At 44.8% G+C, this 11,438-nt stretch overlaps 1 pseudogene; it reads left to right on the top strand.

The window, feature by feature from the left end:
* Nucleotides 1-457: 457 nt before the first annotated feature.
* Nucleotides 458-2,461, top strand: LOC133771308 (gamma-secretase subunit APH-1A-like; annotated as a pseudogene).
* Nucleotides 2,462-11,438: the final 8,977 nt, after the last annotated feature.

Here is an 11,438-nt window from a genome sequence, read left to right as displayed (position 1 = left end):
CACTCAATGCTATTTGACTTAAATTTGTTGTATTGTAACTCAATGTAACTTTAATAAAACTAGGGACTGCCATGTGGTGTAGGCAAGATATCATAAGTGCATTCACAAGTTTAATGTTGAGAAAACTAGAAGAGAAATTTTAAGTATTTTTTTAAGGACATGAAAATGGGTCCAGACCATAACTTAAAGCAAAATGTTTCAAGGTTCTCTTTTGCCATCTATTTTTTTATTCTCTTTTACATACTGTGGCAACTTGAAACAAAGTTCTTTGTTCACTCTCGAAGGCAAGTACTCCAACAGGGCCTCCCTTTTATTTCATATTGCTCCACTCCCTTGGCCACATCATTTGTTTATTATAAAAGTCAACCTAGGAGGGTGGGGATTAGTTGGGAGGTGGCCATGGGGCTGCGGCCGGGGTTTGTCCCCTCCTCGGCTTCCGTAGAGGGAGTCCCGCGGACCTTCATCTGGGGTTTCGGTGTCCCCCTCCCTTTCCCCGGGTCCGGGGGTGACATTGCACCGCGCCCCTCGTGGGGTCGCGTCGCCACCCCACGCGGACTCCCCCAGCTGGCGCGCTCTTCCCATTCTCCTCCCTTAGCCAAGCCTCCACCCCGCCCCCAGCTGCCCCAGCCATGGGGGCTGCGGTGTTTTTCGGATGCACTTTCGTTGCGTTCGGCCCAGCCTTCGCGCTTTTCTTGATCACTGTGGCTGGGGACCCTCTTCGCATTATCATCCTGGTCGCGGGGGCATTTTTCTGGCTGGTCTTCCTGCTCCTGGCCTCTGTGGTTTGGTTCATATTGGTCCATGTGACAGACCGATCAGATGCTCGGCTCCAGTACGGCCTCCTGATTTTTGGTGCTGCTGTCTCTGTCCTCCTCCAGGAGGTGTTCCTCTTTGCCTACAACAAGCTGCTTAAGCAGATGAGGGGTTAGCATTGCTGAGTGAGGACGAAAGATCACCCATCTCCATCCGCCAGATGGCCTATGTTTCTGGTCTCTCCTTCGGTATCATCAGTGGTGTCTTCTCTGTTATCAATATTTTGGCTGATGCACTTGGGCCAGGTGTGGTTGGGATCCATGGAGACTCACCCTATTACTTCTTGACTTCAGCCTTTCTGACAGCAGCCATTATCCTGCTCCATACCTTTTGGGGAGTTGTGTTCTTTGATGCCTGTGAGAGGGGACAGTACTGGGCTTTGGGCCTGGTGGTTGGGAGTCACTTACTGACGTTGGGACTGACGTTCCTGAACCCCTGGTATGAGGCCAGCCTGCTGCCCATCTACGCAGTCACTGTGTCCATGGGGCTGTGGGCTTTCATCACAGCCGGAGGCTCCCTCCGCAGTATCCAGCGCAGCCTCTTGTGTAAGGACTGACTACCTGGACTGATTGCCTGACAGATCCCACCTGCCTGTCCACTGCCCATGACTGAACCCAGCCCCAGCCCGGGTCCATTGGCCACTCTGTCTCCTCGTTGGTCTCTCCCACCACCTTCAGGGTTTTGCTTTGTCCAGTTGTGACCTTTAGTCTCTGAGCTTGATCAGGAGCAGCCTGGGTTCAGCCAGTCAGTGACTGGTGGGTTTGAATCTGCACTTATCTCTCCCCCCCCAAGCTGGGGACCCCCGTGTCCAGGCCTCCCTGTGTGTCAGTGCTCTGCTCTCACCCTGCCCATGACTCACCCCGCTTCCCCTCTGCAGGCGGACAGCAGGAGGACAATCGGGTGATGGTGTATTCTGCCCTGCGCGTCCCACCCGAGGACTGAGGGAACCTGGCGGGGGGACCCCTGGGCCTGGGGTGCCCTCCTGATCTCCTCGCCCCGTATTTCTCCATCTCCAGTTCTGGACAGTGCAGGTTGCTAAGAAAGGGGACTTAGTTTAGCCACTGCCCTGGAGGTGAAGCGAATGGAGGCTCAAGGGTAGGCGAGCTTCGAGTTTCCCAGTATCCTGCCCCCCCCAAGACTGGACATCTTAGTCTCTCTCTCAGGTCTCAGAGGGGAACCATGTTTGGTGTGATGATTCCAACTGCCTTTTTTTTTTTTCCAATTTGGGGAAGGGAGGAGGTATGTTGGAATACTTCTGACTTCCTTGGGCTCCTTTTTCCCCTCCTCAGATTGCTCATGGCTGGGCTCATTTCTATCCCCTTTCCCCTAGGTCCCAGGCCCTGGGGAAAAGGAAGGAAGTGCATGTTTGGGAACTGGTATTACTGGAACTAATGGTTTTAACCTCCTGACCACCAGCATCCCTCCTCTCCCCAAGGTGAAGTGGAGGGTGCTGTGGTGAGCTGGCCCCTGCAGAGCCCCAGTGCCCGGAGGGTCAGACTCCCATGACATCGCAGGGAGGGAGGGCAGACTTTTTCTAGTTTTTAATTGGGGTGTGGGAGGGGTGGGAGGTTTTCTATAAACTGTATCATTTTCTGCTGAGGGTGGAGTGTCCCATCCTTTTAATCAAGGTGATTGTGATTTTGACTAATAAAAATTTTAACTTATTTAAAAAAAAAAGTCAACCTAAATTCATTGGATTATTTTCTTTTACTCCACCCACTGCATGGATTTTCTACAAAGTGGTTCCTAAACTTTAATGTGCTCAGAGTCATCTGGAAGCAGCCAGCATTGTAGAGTGGATAAAGCTGCCTCCAGCCACACTGGCATCCTCTATGGGTTATGGTTCATGTCCTGTCTGTTACACTTCTGATCCAGCTTCCTGCTAATGGCCTGGGAAAAGCAGCGGTTGATGGCCTAAGAATTTAAGCCCCTGCCATCCATGTGGGAGACCTGAAGAAGCTCCTGACTCCTGGCTTCGGCCTGGCTCAGCCCTGGCCATTGTGGTCATCTTGGGGAGTGAACCAGAGGATGGAAAGCTTCTCTGCTTCTTTGTCTCTGCCTCTCTCTAACTCTGCCCTTCAAATGAATAAATAAGTCTTTAAAAAAATAATAATATGAAAGCTGTCGAGACACAAATGTCTGAGCCTCACTTCTTGAGTTTCTGGTATCAGGTTTGAGTGGGCTCAAGAACTTAAATGTCTAGTAAGTTCTCAGGTAATGGTGAATCTGCTGGTGCATGGAACATGTTGTGGGAACCACTCTCTACTGCATAGAATCTGGGAGCTGTTCCCGGAAGCAAGAACCTGTCCGTGGACAGATAATACACTCATGATACATTCATCATGTTACCAGATTGCTTTTATGGTAATGTAAAGCTTAAGAATTTAATGGATCTTCTTCTATCAGCATATTTAAAACTCTGCAGGTAGAATTGTATATTTGGATAGGCTCTATTATAAGCAAGAAGAGTAAAGGAAAGAATATTTTTATTTGTTTGTCTTTACAGCAGATGGTAGGGTGTGGTTGTTAGAATTAACTGTGAAGCCAGGCCCACTGGGATTCAGTGTTGCCCTGCAGGGCTTCTAGAAGACTTTTGGAAAATTATTCTTCTGTGCCTCTTTTTTTTGTTAATGAAGGTAGTGAAAGTAACCACCTCTAATAGTTGTGGTGAGGTTCAAGTGATTCAATGCACATAAAATCCTTGAACGATGCCTGGTGTGTTGTACATACTCTGGTGTTATCTATTGTTATCAGAAATTTGTTGAATGTTTTTAATGTATTATCTCATTGTACCCTTAAGTCAATTTTGAAAGAAAAAGCACTTCTGTTATAGGACTAGGAAACAGAAGTTCAGGTAGGTTGAATAATGGCAATTTCTCCCAACTGGTAACAATCTTTTGTCTTCGTAGTTTGCCAACATTTTCCCAAAGGAATCATTTTCTTTTCTCCTATAAGAAAAAAGTCCAGGTAAGCTGTATCACTCAGAAGTATATTTGAATGTGATTGAATAATTACATGGTTAATGAATTTTATAATTGAATATTATTTTATCTACTTTCAAATTTGTTAAAGACCAGTTATGGAGGCAAGGATGGGTAGAATAGTGATTACATATAACATACTAATGAATATTGAACATTTGCAGAGTGCCTGTCACATAATAGAGGTTTTAAAAATATATGTTGAATTGTTGGAATGAATGTGATTTGGAATTAAAATTACCTAAAATTAAAGATTAATAGCATCCAGAGTTAGTGAGATTACAGAAAAATGGGCATTGATACACAACTATGAGATTTTTGGATCTGATTGGGCAATGGCCAACAAATTTGAAATGTATATTTCCTTTAGTCCAGAGAGTCTATTTCTAAGTGTTTATCCTAGAAAAATTCTCAGAAATGTATGTACAATAATGTTCAAATTTATCAATGCTTGCAATTGTGAAAAACTGGAAAACAAATTCATAACTGGAATTATTTAATAAATTTTGAGTCATCTATTTTATTTGACACTGAGTTCAAAGGCATGAGGGAAAGCAATAAAATTGAAGTGAAAGATCTCCAAGACATGTTAAGTTAAAAAAAAAAGTAACAAACATTTATAGAATTATACATTTTGTATATAGAGGTCAAAACTGCATCTATAGGAAATATGTAGGAAAATGTACTGGGAAAAATTTGAAAGGTTACACTGCAGACAGTCATCTGTGGTTGATCTGGAAAGTAAAGAGGCCTAGTAAGAGCAGGCAGGAGGAATTCCCACTTCGTGCTTCTGTACTGCATGGATTTCCCATGGTTAGTATGTATTAATGTTTACTTGATAAATTTTAAAAATGTGACTTGCTTAAACATTCATTAGTAAGGATAATACATGCTAAAATGTACGACAGTAAGTTTTCACGAGTCTTAAAAGATATCTGTTCTGGTAATTAACAGTTCTGAAAATGTCCAAAGTCATCATTCTTACTAAATTTTTTTTTTTACTTGGTAATGCAGTTGATTCCCAGAACATTTCCTGTAAATAGTAAAAAAGCTGAATTGGCATCTAAGTGGAAAGCACATGATATGAAAACTCCTGCAGCATGAGAATTCTCAACAAAAAGAGTTTTCTTTAGGACTGTCATTTTATTCTTGATCTGTAACAGGTGGAGGTGGTAGCCAAATGATTCTTCTATGTGTGTTTTTTTTTTCTTATTGCCACCTTACATAAAAAGAGAAAGCAAAGCAACAGTGTTTTCAGCCCTTCACATGGATGGTTCTCTCAATGTGCTGTGGGAGGCAGTATTAGATATGGATGGGAGAAAACATATATTCTTTCACAGTTCTGGGGTCTGTACCTCCAAATCAAAGTTCCCAGGGCCATGCTCCCTCTGAATGAAACCTCTAGAGTACATTCCTTCCTTGTATCTTCTAGTTTCTGGTATCTCCAAGTCCTCATCTGTAGGTGCATCACTGCAATCTATGACTCCATTTCACTCGGCTGTTTTCTTCCTGTGCGTGTGCGTGTGTGTGTGTGTGTGTGTTTTAAGAGAGCACAAGACATTTATTAAAAGGCATGCTACAGTGCTGTACCTGTTAGGAAAAGAGATTAGAGATATCAAGTAATAGTCATCAAATATACAAACTGAATGAAAATAGAACATACTATAGTGTACAGGAGCTTGAATTAACCATGCACTACACAGTTAGAAAATATGTTTTTTTTTTATTTTTTATTTTTTTTATTTTTATTTTTTGACAGGCAGAGTGGATAGTGAGAGAGAGAGACAGAGAGAAAGGTCTTCCTTTTTGCCGTTGGTTCACCCTCCAATGGCCGCCGCGGTAGGTGCGCTGCGGCCGGCGCACCGCGCTGTTCCGATGGCAGGAGCCAGGTGCTTCTCCTGGTCTCCCATGGGGTGCAGGGCCCAAGCACTTGGGCCATCCTCCACTGCACTCCCGGGCCACAGCAGAGAGCTGGCCTGGAAGAGGGGCAACCGGGACAGGATCGGTGCCCCGACCGGGACTAGAACCCGGTGTGCCGGCGCCGCAAGGCGGAGGATTAGCCTACTGAGCCGCGGCGCCGGCCAGAAAATATGTTTTTAATATTATATCATCTCTTTGCATTTATAACAATTCACTTGAACAATCACAGAATCCTTTTCTTCTAATGCCACAAACCGTGTTACAAATGAAAGCTGATACTGATGCTTATCAAAATATACAAGACAATTGATGTTTTATATAAAACCACTTTGTTAACTTGTTCCCAAAAACTTCTTTCTCTTTTTTTGTCTGTGTTCTTATAAGTAGACCAATCATACTGGCTTATGATCTCATTTTATGTTTATTCTACCTACAAGGGTCCTATTTTTTTTTTAAGGTTGATTTTATTTATTTGAAAAGCAGAGTTAGAAAGACAGAGAGAGAGCGAGGTCTTCCAACCGCTGGTTCTTTCTCCAAATGACCACAAAGGTCGGACCTGGGCCAGGCTGAAGCCAGGAGACAGGAGCTTCTTCCATATCTCCTATATAGGCGCAAGGTCCCAGGCACTTGGGCAATCCTTTGCTGTTTCCCAGGTGCATTAGCAGAAGGCTGGATCAGAAGCGGAGCAGCCAGGACTCTAATCAGTGTCCATATGGGGTGCTAGCACTGCAAGCAGCAGCTAACCCACTGCACCAAAACACAACCCCTCCCTCCCACTTTTAAAGATTCATTTTATTTATTTGAGAGACAGAGCTACAGAGAATGAGAGAGGGAGAGCCAGAGAGAGAGAGGTAGGAGCCCTATTTTTTAAGAAGGGAGTAAACAAGCAGGTGGCAGTTCTCTTGTTCATGGGACTTCTGCAAAGTTTTTTTTTGTTTGTTTGTTTTTTTTTTTTTTTTTTTTTTTGAGGGAAGAACATAATATGAGGCATATTCAGAAAGTTTAAGGAAAAAGGAAAAAGTTTAAGGAAAAAGCAAAAAAACCTATGCATGGATGTCAGAAATTTTTTGGCACTGCAGTAAACTTGTTTTTAATTCAATTTTCCCATGAAGTTTTTGACATACCTTTGTACACGGTTTAAGTCTGACCACCTTTTTAAAAAAAAAAAGATTTTATTTATGTATGTATTTGAAAGAGTTACAGAGAAGCAGAGGCTAAGAGAGAGAGAGAGAGAGAGAGATACAGAGAGGTCTTCCATCCTCTGGTTCACTGCCCAGATGGCTGCAACAGCCAGAGTTGTGCTGATCCTAAGCCAGGAGCCAGGAGCTTTTTCCAGGTCTCCCACATGGGTGCAGGGGCCCAAGGACTTGGGCCATTGTCCGCTGCATTCCCAGGCTGGATTGGAAGTGGAGCAGCCGGGACTTGAACAAGCACCCATATGGGATGCCAGCACTGCAGGCGGTGGCTTTTACTCACTACGCTACAGAGCCGGCCCCTGACCACTTTTTTTGTTAAGGATTTATTTATTTGAAAGGCAGAGAGAGAGAGAGAGAACAGGAGAACTGCCACCTGCTGGTTTACTCCCCAAATGCCTGCAACAGCCAGGGCTAGGCCAGGCCAAAGCCAAGAGTCAGGAACTTCATCTCTGACGTGGGTGTCAGTGGTGTCAGTACTTAGGCTAACACCCACTGCCTCTCAGATGCATTGGTAGGAAGGTGGATCAGAAGCAACTGTGACACACTGGGTTAATGCCCTGGCCTGAAGTGCTGGTATCCCCTATGGGTGACGGTTCGAGAGCCGGCTGCTTGCTGCTATGGCTTGGGAAAGCAGTAGGAGATGGCCAAAGTCCTTGGGCCCCTGCACCCATGTGGGAGACGCGGAGGAAGCTCCTGGCTCCTGGCTTCTGATCGGCACAGCTCCGGCCGTTGTGGCCAGTTGGGGAGTGAACCAGCAGATGGAAGACCTCTCTTTCTCTCTGCCTCTCCTCTCTCTGTGTAACTCTGACTTTCAAATAAATAAATAAATCTTAAAAAAAAAAAAAAGAAGCACCTAGTAGCCTGGAATCAAGCCAGCATTCCAATATGGAATATGGGCATCCCAAGCTGTGACTTAACATGCTGCACCATATCTGGCCCTGATCAATTATTGTTTTTTTTTTTTTTAACATTTATTTATTTATTTACTTGAAAGAGAGAGAAGGCGAGACAGAGAGAGACAGAGAGAGAGAGAGGGAGAGAGAGAGAGAAAGGGTCCTCCATCCGCTGGTTCATTCCTCAAATGACTGCAACGGCTGGAGCTGAGCTGATTCAAAGCCAGGAGCCAGGAGCTTCTTCTGGGTCTCCCACGTGGGTGCAGGGGCCCAAGGACTTGGGCCATCTTCTACTGCTTTCCCAGACCATAGCAGAGAGCCAGACCTGATCAATTATTAATAACAATTATTTAACATGTATGACTTTTATATAGGATTTTGATTCAGTGGCCTTTAAAGCACTTCAGTCATTCAATTACAATAATCTCAACAATGACATAGGTGTCTTTTTTTTTTTTAAGAAGATGAATTCCAGGTAAACAGAGAGGTAAGCCAGTGTGATGGCTCTTAGATACAGATGACAGCTGACAATACAGAAACATGGATAGAACAAGGCACACTGTAAAGAGGGAGCTTCCTCAACACCATTGCCTCTTCTGGGAGGAACATACCCGATTTCCCTTTGACCAGCCCTCAGTATATAGACAAGGAGATACAGTGCCAATGTCTCAGAAACTGAAAGCAGAAAAAAAAAAAAAAGAAAGAAAAAGGCAAAGGGGAATAAAAAGGTCTAGCTAAGGACAAATTTGGGGGTAATATAGTCAGGAAGTAGTCAGGGTAGAAGTTAAAATGGAGAGCTGTATCATGCTGTACTTCCTGGTGCAATTATTTATTTTTTAGGTAATACTGAAATACACAGTATCCTGGCACACTGGTGTGACACTTTCATATCAAATCAGATTTCCACCTGGTCAGTAGTATAGCTAGAGTGGGGTGACCACAGCAATTATTATAGCCATAGTCCAGAAAATTAATAAAAGTATTAAGATACACAGAAAATAAAATGAAGAAGGTGGAGGGGGAGGTATGGTGGTGACTGGAGGGAGGAGATGTGTGTGACATTAGTTATAGCTTATTTTACTGTAGCAGGATTCATGTTCCAAAACAAGACACCAAGCCCTCTTAACAGGAAGTAGCCTTTTATTAGGCTGGCATAAGGCCCAGGTGGAATTTCTTATCCAAAATCCTGAGCCCTGAACAAAGAAGGGTTTTTTCCTTATATATGGCTTTAGCCTCTTTGTCTCCCTTAAATGGTTACATGCATACATTTGATTGGGTATTCTAAAGTTATGTGGCAGACACAGCATTGATACAATATGCGCATGCAACCGTAGTTAACTAAGGATATGTATTTTTTACACACATACCGAGCCATCTGCTGTCTGGCAAGGGTTAACATCATTGCTCTGTACTAACAAAAAGAACCTGAAATGGTTACATATGAGCAGATAGTAAATGGTTGAAGCATTCCTAGGCAAGCAGCTAACAACTACACTTCATTCCCAGAATAGAGGCCTCTTTTTTTCTCCTTCTGACCTTGGGAAGGTTTCTATCACAGCTTTAATCATGTCAGTTAGAAACAAGTCTAATTAAAAGACAGAGTTGGGGCCAGTGCTGTGGCGCAGCAGGTTAACGCCCTGGCCTGAAGCGCCGGCATCCCTTATGGGCACCAGTTCTAGTCCCGGCTGCTCCACTTCCAATCCAGCTCTCTGCTGTGGCCTGGGAAAGCAGTGGAAGATTGCCCAGGCCCTCGGGCCCCTGTACCCACGTGGGAGATCCTGAAGAAGCTCCTGGCTCCTGGCTTCGGATGGGCGCAGCTCTGGCTGTTGTGGCCATCTGGGGAGTGAACCATCGGACGGAAGACCTCTCTCTTTCTGCCTCTCTCTCTGTGTAACTCTGACTTATAAATAAATAAATAAATAAATCTTTACACTCCCTGTAAGACAGTAGCTGTAAGAATGCAGTTTTCCTGGCCGGCGCCGTGGCTCAATAGGCTAATCCTCCGCCTAGCGGTGCCGGCACACCGGGTTCTAGTCCCGGTCGGGGCACCGATCCTGTCCTGGTTGCCCCTCTTCCAGGCCAGCTCTCTACCGTGGCCAGGGAGTGCAGTGCAAGATGGCCCAAGTGCTTGGGCCCTGCACCCCATGGGAGACCAGGAGAAGCACCTGGCTCCTGCCATCGGATCAGCGCGGTGCGCCGGCCGCAGCGCGCTACCGCGGCGGCCATTGGAGGGTGAACCAACGGCAAAAGGAAGACCTTTCTCCCTGTCTCTCTCTCACTGTCCACACTGCCTGTCAAAAAAAAAAAAAAAAAAGAATGCAGTTTTCCTGTAAATTCTTCTCTCTTACAGCTTTAGTTCATTTTTTTTTTTTTTTTTTTTTGGACAGGCAGAGTGGATAGTGAGAGAGAGAGAGAGACAGAGAGAAAGGTCTTCCTTTTTGCCTTTTTGCCGTTGGTTCACCTTCCAATGGCCGCTGCGGCCGGCGCATCGCGCTGATCCGAAGCCAGGAGCCAGGTGCTTCTCCTGGTCTCCCATGCGGGTGCAGGGCCCAGGGACTTGGGCCATCCTCCACTGCCTTCCCGGGCCATAGCAGAGAGCTGGCCTGGAAGAGGGGCAACCGGGATAGAATCCGGCGCCCCAACCGGGACTAGAACCCAGTGTGCCGGCGCCACAGGCCAGAGCATTAACCCGCTGAGCCACAGCGCCAGCCCCGAGTAAGTTGGATTTTAAAAAGTATACATTTTTTTCCTGTTGTAATTTGAAAGGCTGTTTTTCTTGTTTCTTCTCATGACTGTATTATGGTACCTGTCTTACTCCAGATTATTTCAGTTGCAAATACTCTGAAAATATTAGATCTGGCTTATGTTAAAAGGAGAAATTTGTCATAAGGAAATATTTTTAAGGTACCAAATACAGTAAGTTTTGCTGGGCCTTATAAGGAAGAGGAAACTGAAAAGCTATATGGAACTGTATCGTATTCCCCACTTCTATCCCTTTCTTCCTCCTCTTTGTCTCTCTCCTCTCTTCTGTCTGTGTCATTTTTTTTCTCTTACAGCAAGTCAGCTTTCTCTGCAATTCCATACACAAGAATAAAGATGACAATCTCACTGTAGTAAACAAATTTAGAGCATAGGTAGCCTCATTTCAAGTGACAGCCTCTGGCTGGTTCAGCTTGACTCAGGTGTCCACAGTCATCCAGATAAGAGGAATGAGAGGCAGGGTCATAAATCAAAACTTGAGACTAGCTATTGTGAGTGAAGAGGACAGTTTTCAGAGAAAGAAAGCAGCACTCTTCATGTAAATTAAGTCTTAGGAATTAATGTTCTGCAAACTAACAGTTATGCTTGGAAAATTTCTGTTTTTAAGAGTGAATCTTGGTGGGAATCTTTTTACAAAGAAAAATATCTTTAGTAAATAAACAACAATACATCACATTTTTTAAAGATATATTTATTTATTTGAAAGTCAGAGTTACACAGAGAGAAGAAGAGGCAAAGAGAGAGAGGGAGGTCTTCCATCCACTGGTTCACTCCCCAGTTGGCCACAAAGGCCGGAGCTGGGCCAATTTGAAGCCAGGAGTCAGGAGCTTCTTCTGAGTCTCCCATGCAGGTGCAGGTGCAGGGGCCCAAGGACT

The sequence above is a fragment of the Lepus europaeus genome, chromosome 12 (genome assembly GCF_033115175.1).
Source record: "Lepus europaeus isolate LE1 chromosome 12, mLepTim1.pri, whole genome shotgun sequence".
Taxonomy (NCBI): Eukaryota; Metazoa; Chordata; class Mammalia; order Lagomorpha; family Leporidae; genus Lepus; species Lepus europaeus.
The sequence above is the reverse complement of the archived record's forward strand: the minus strand, read 5'-3'. Positions and strand labels throughout refer to the sequence as shown.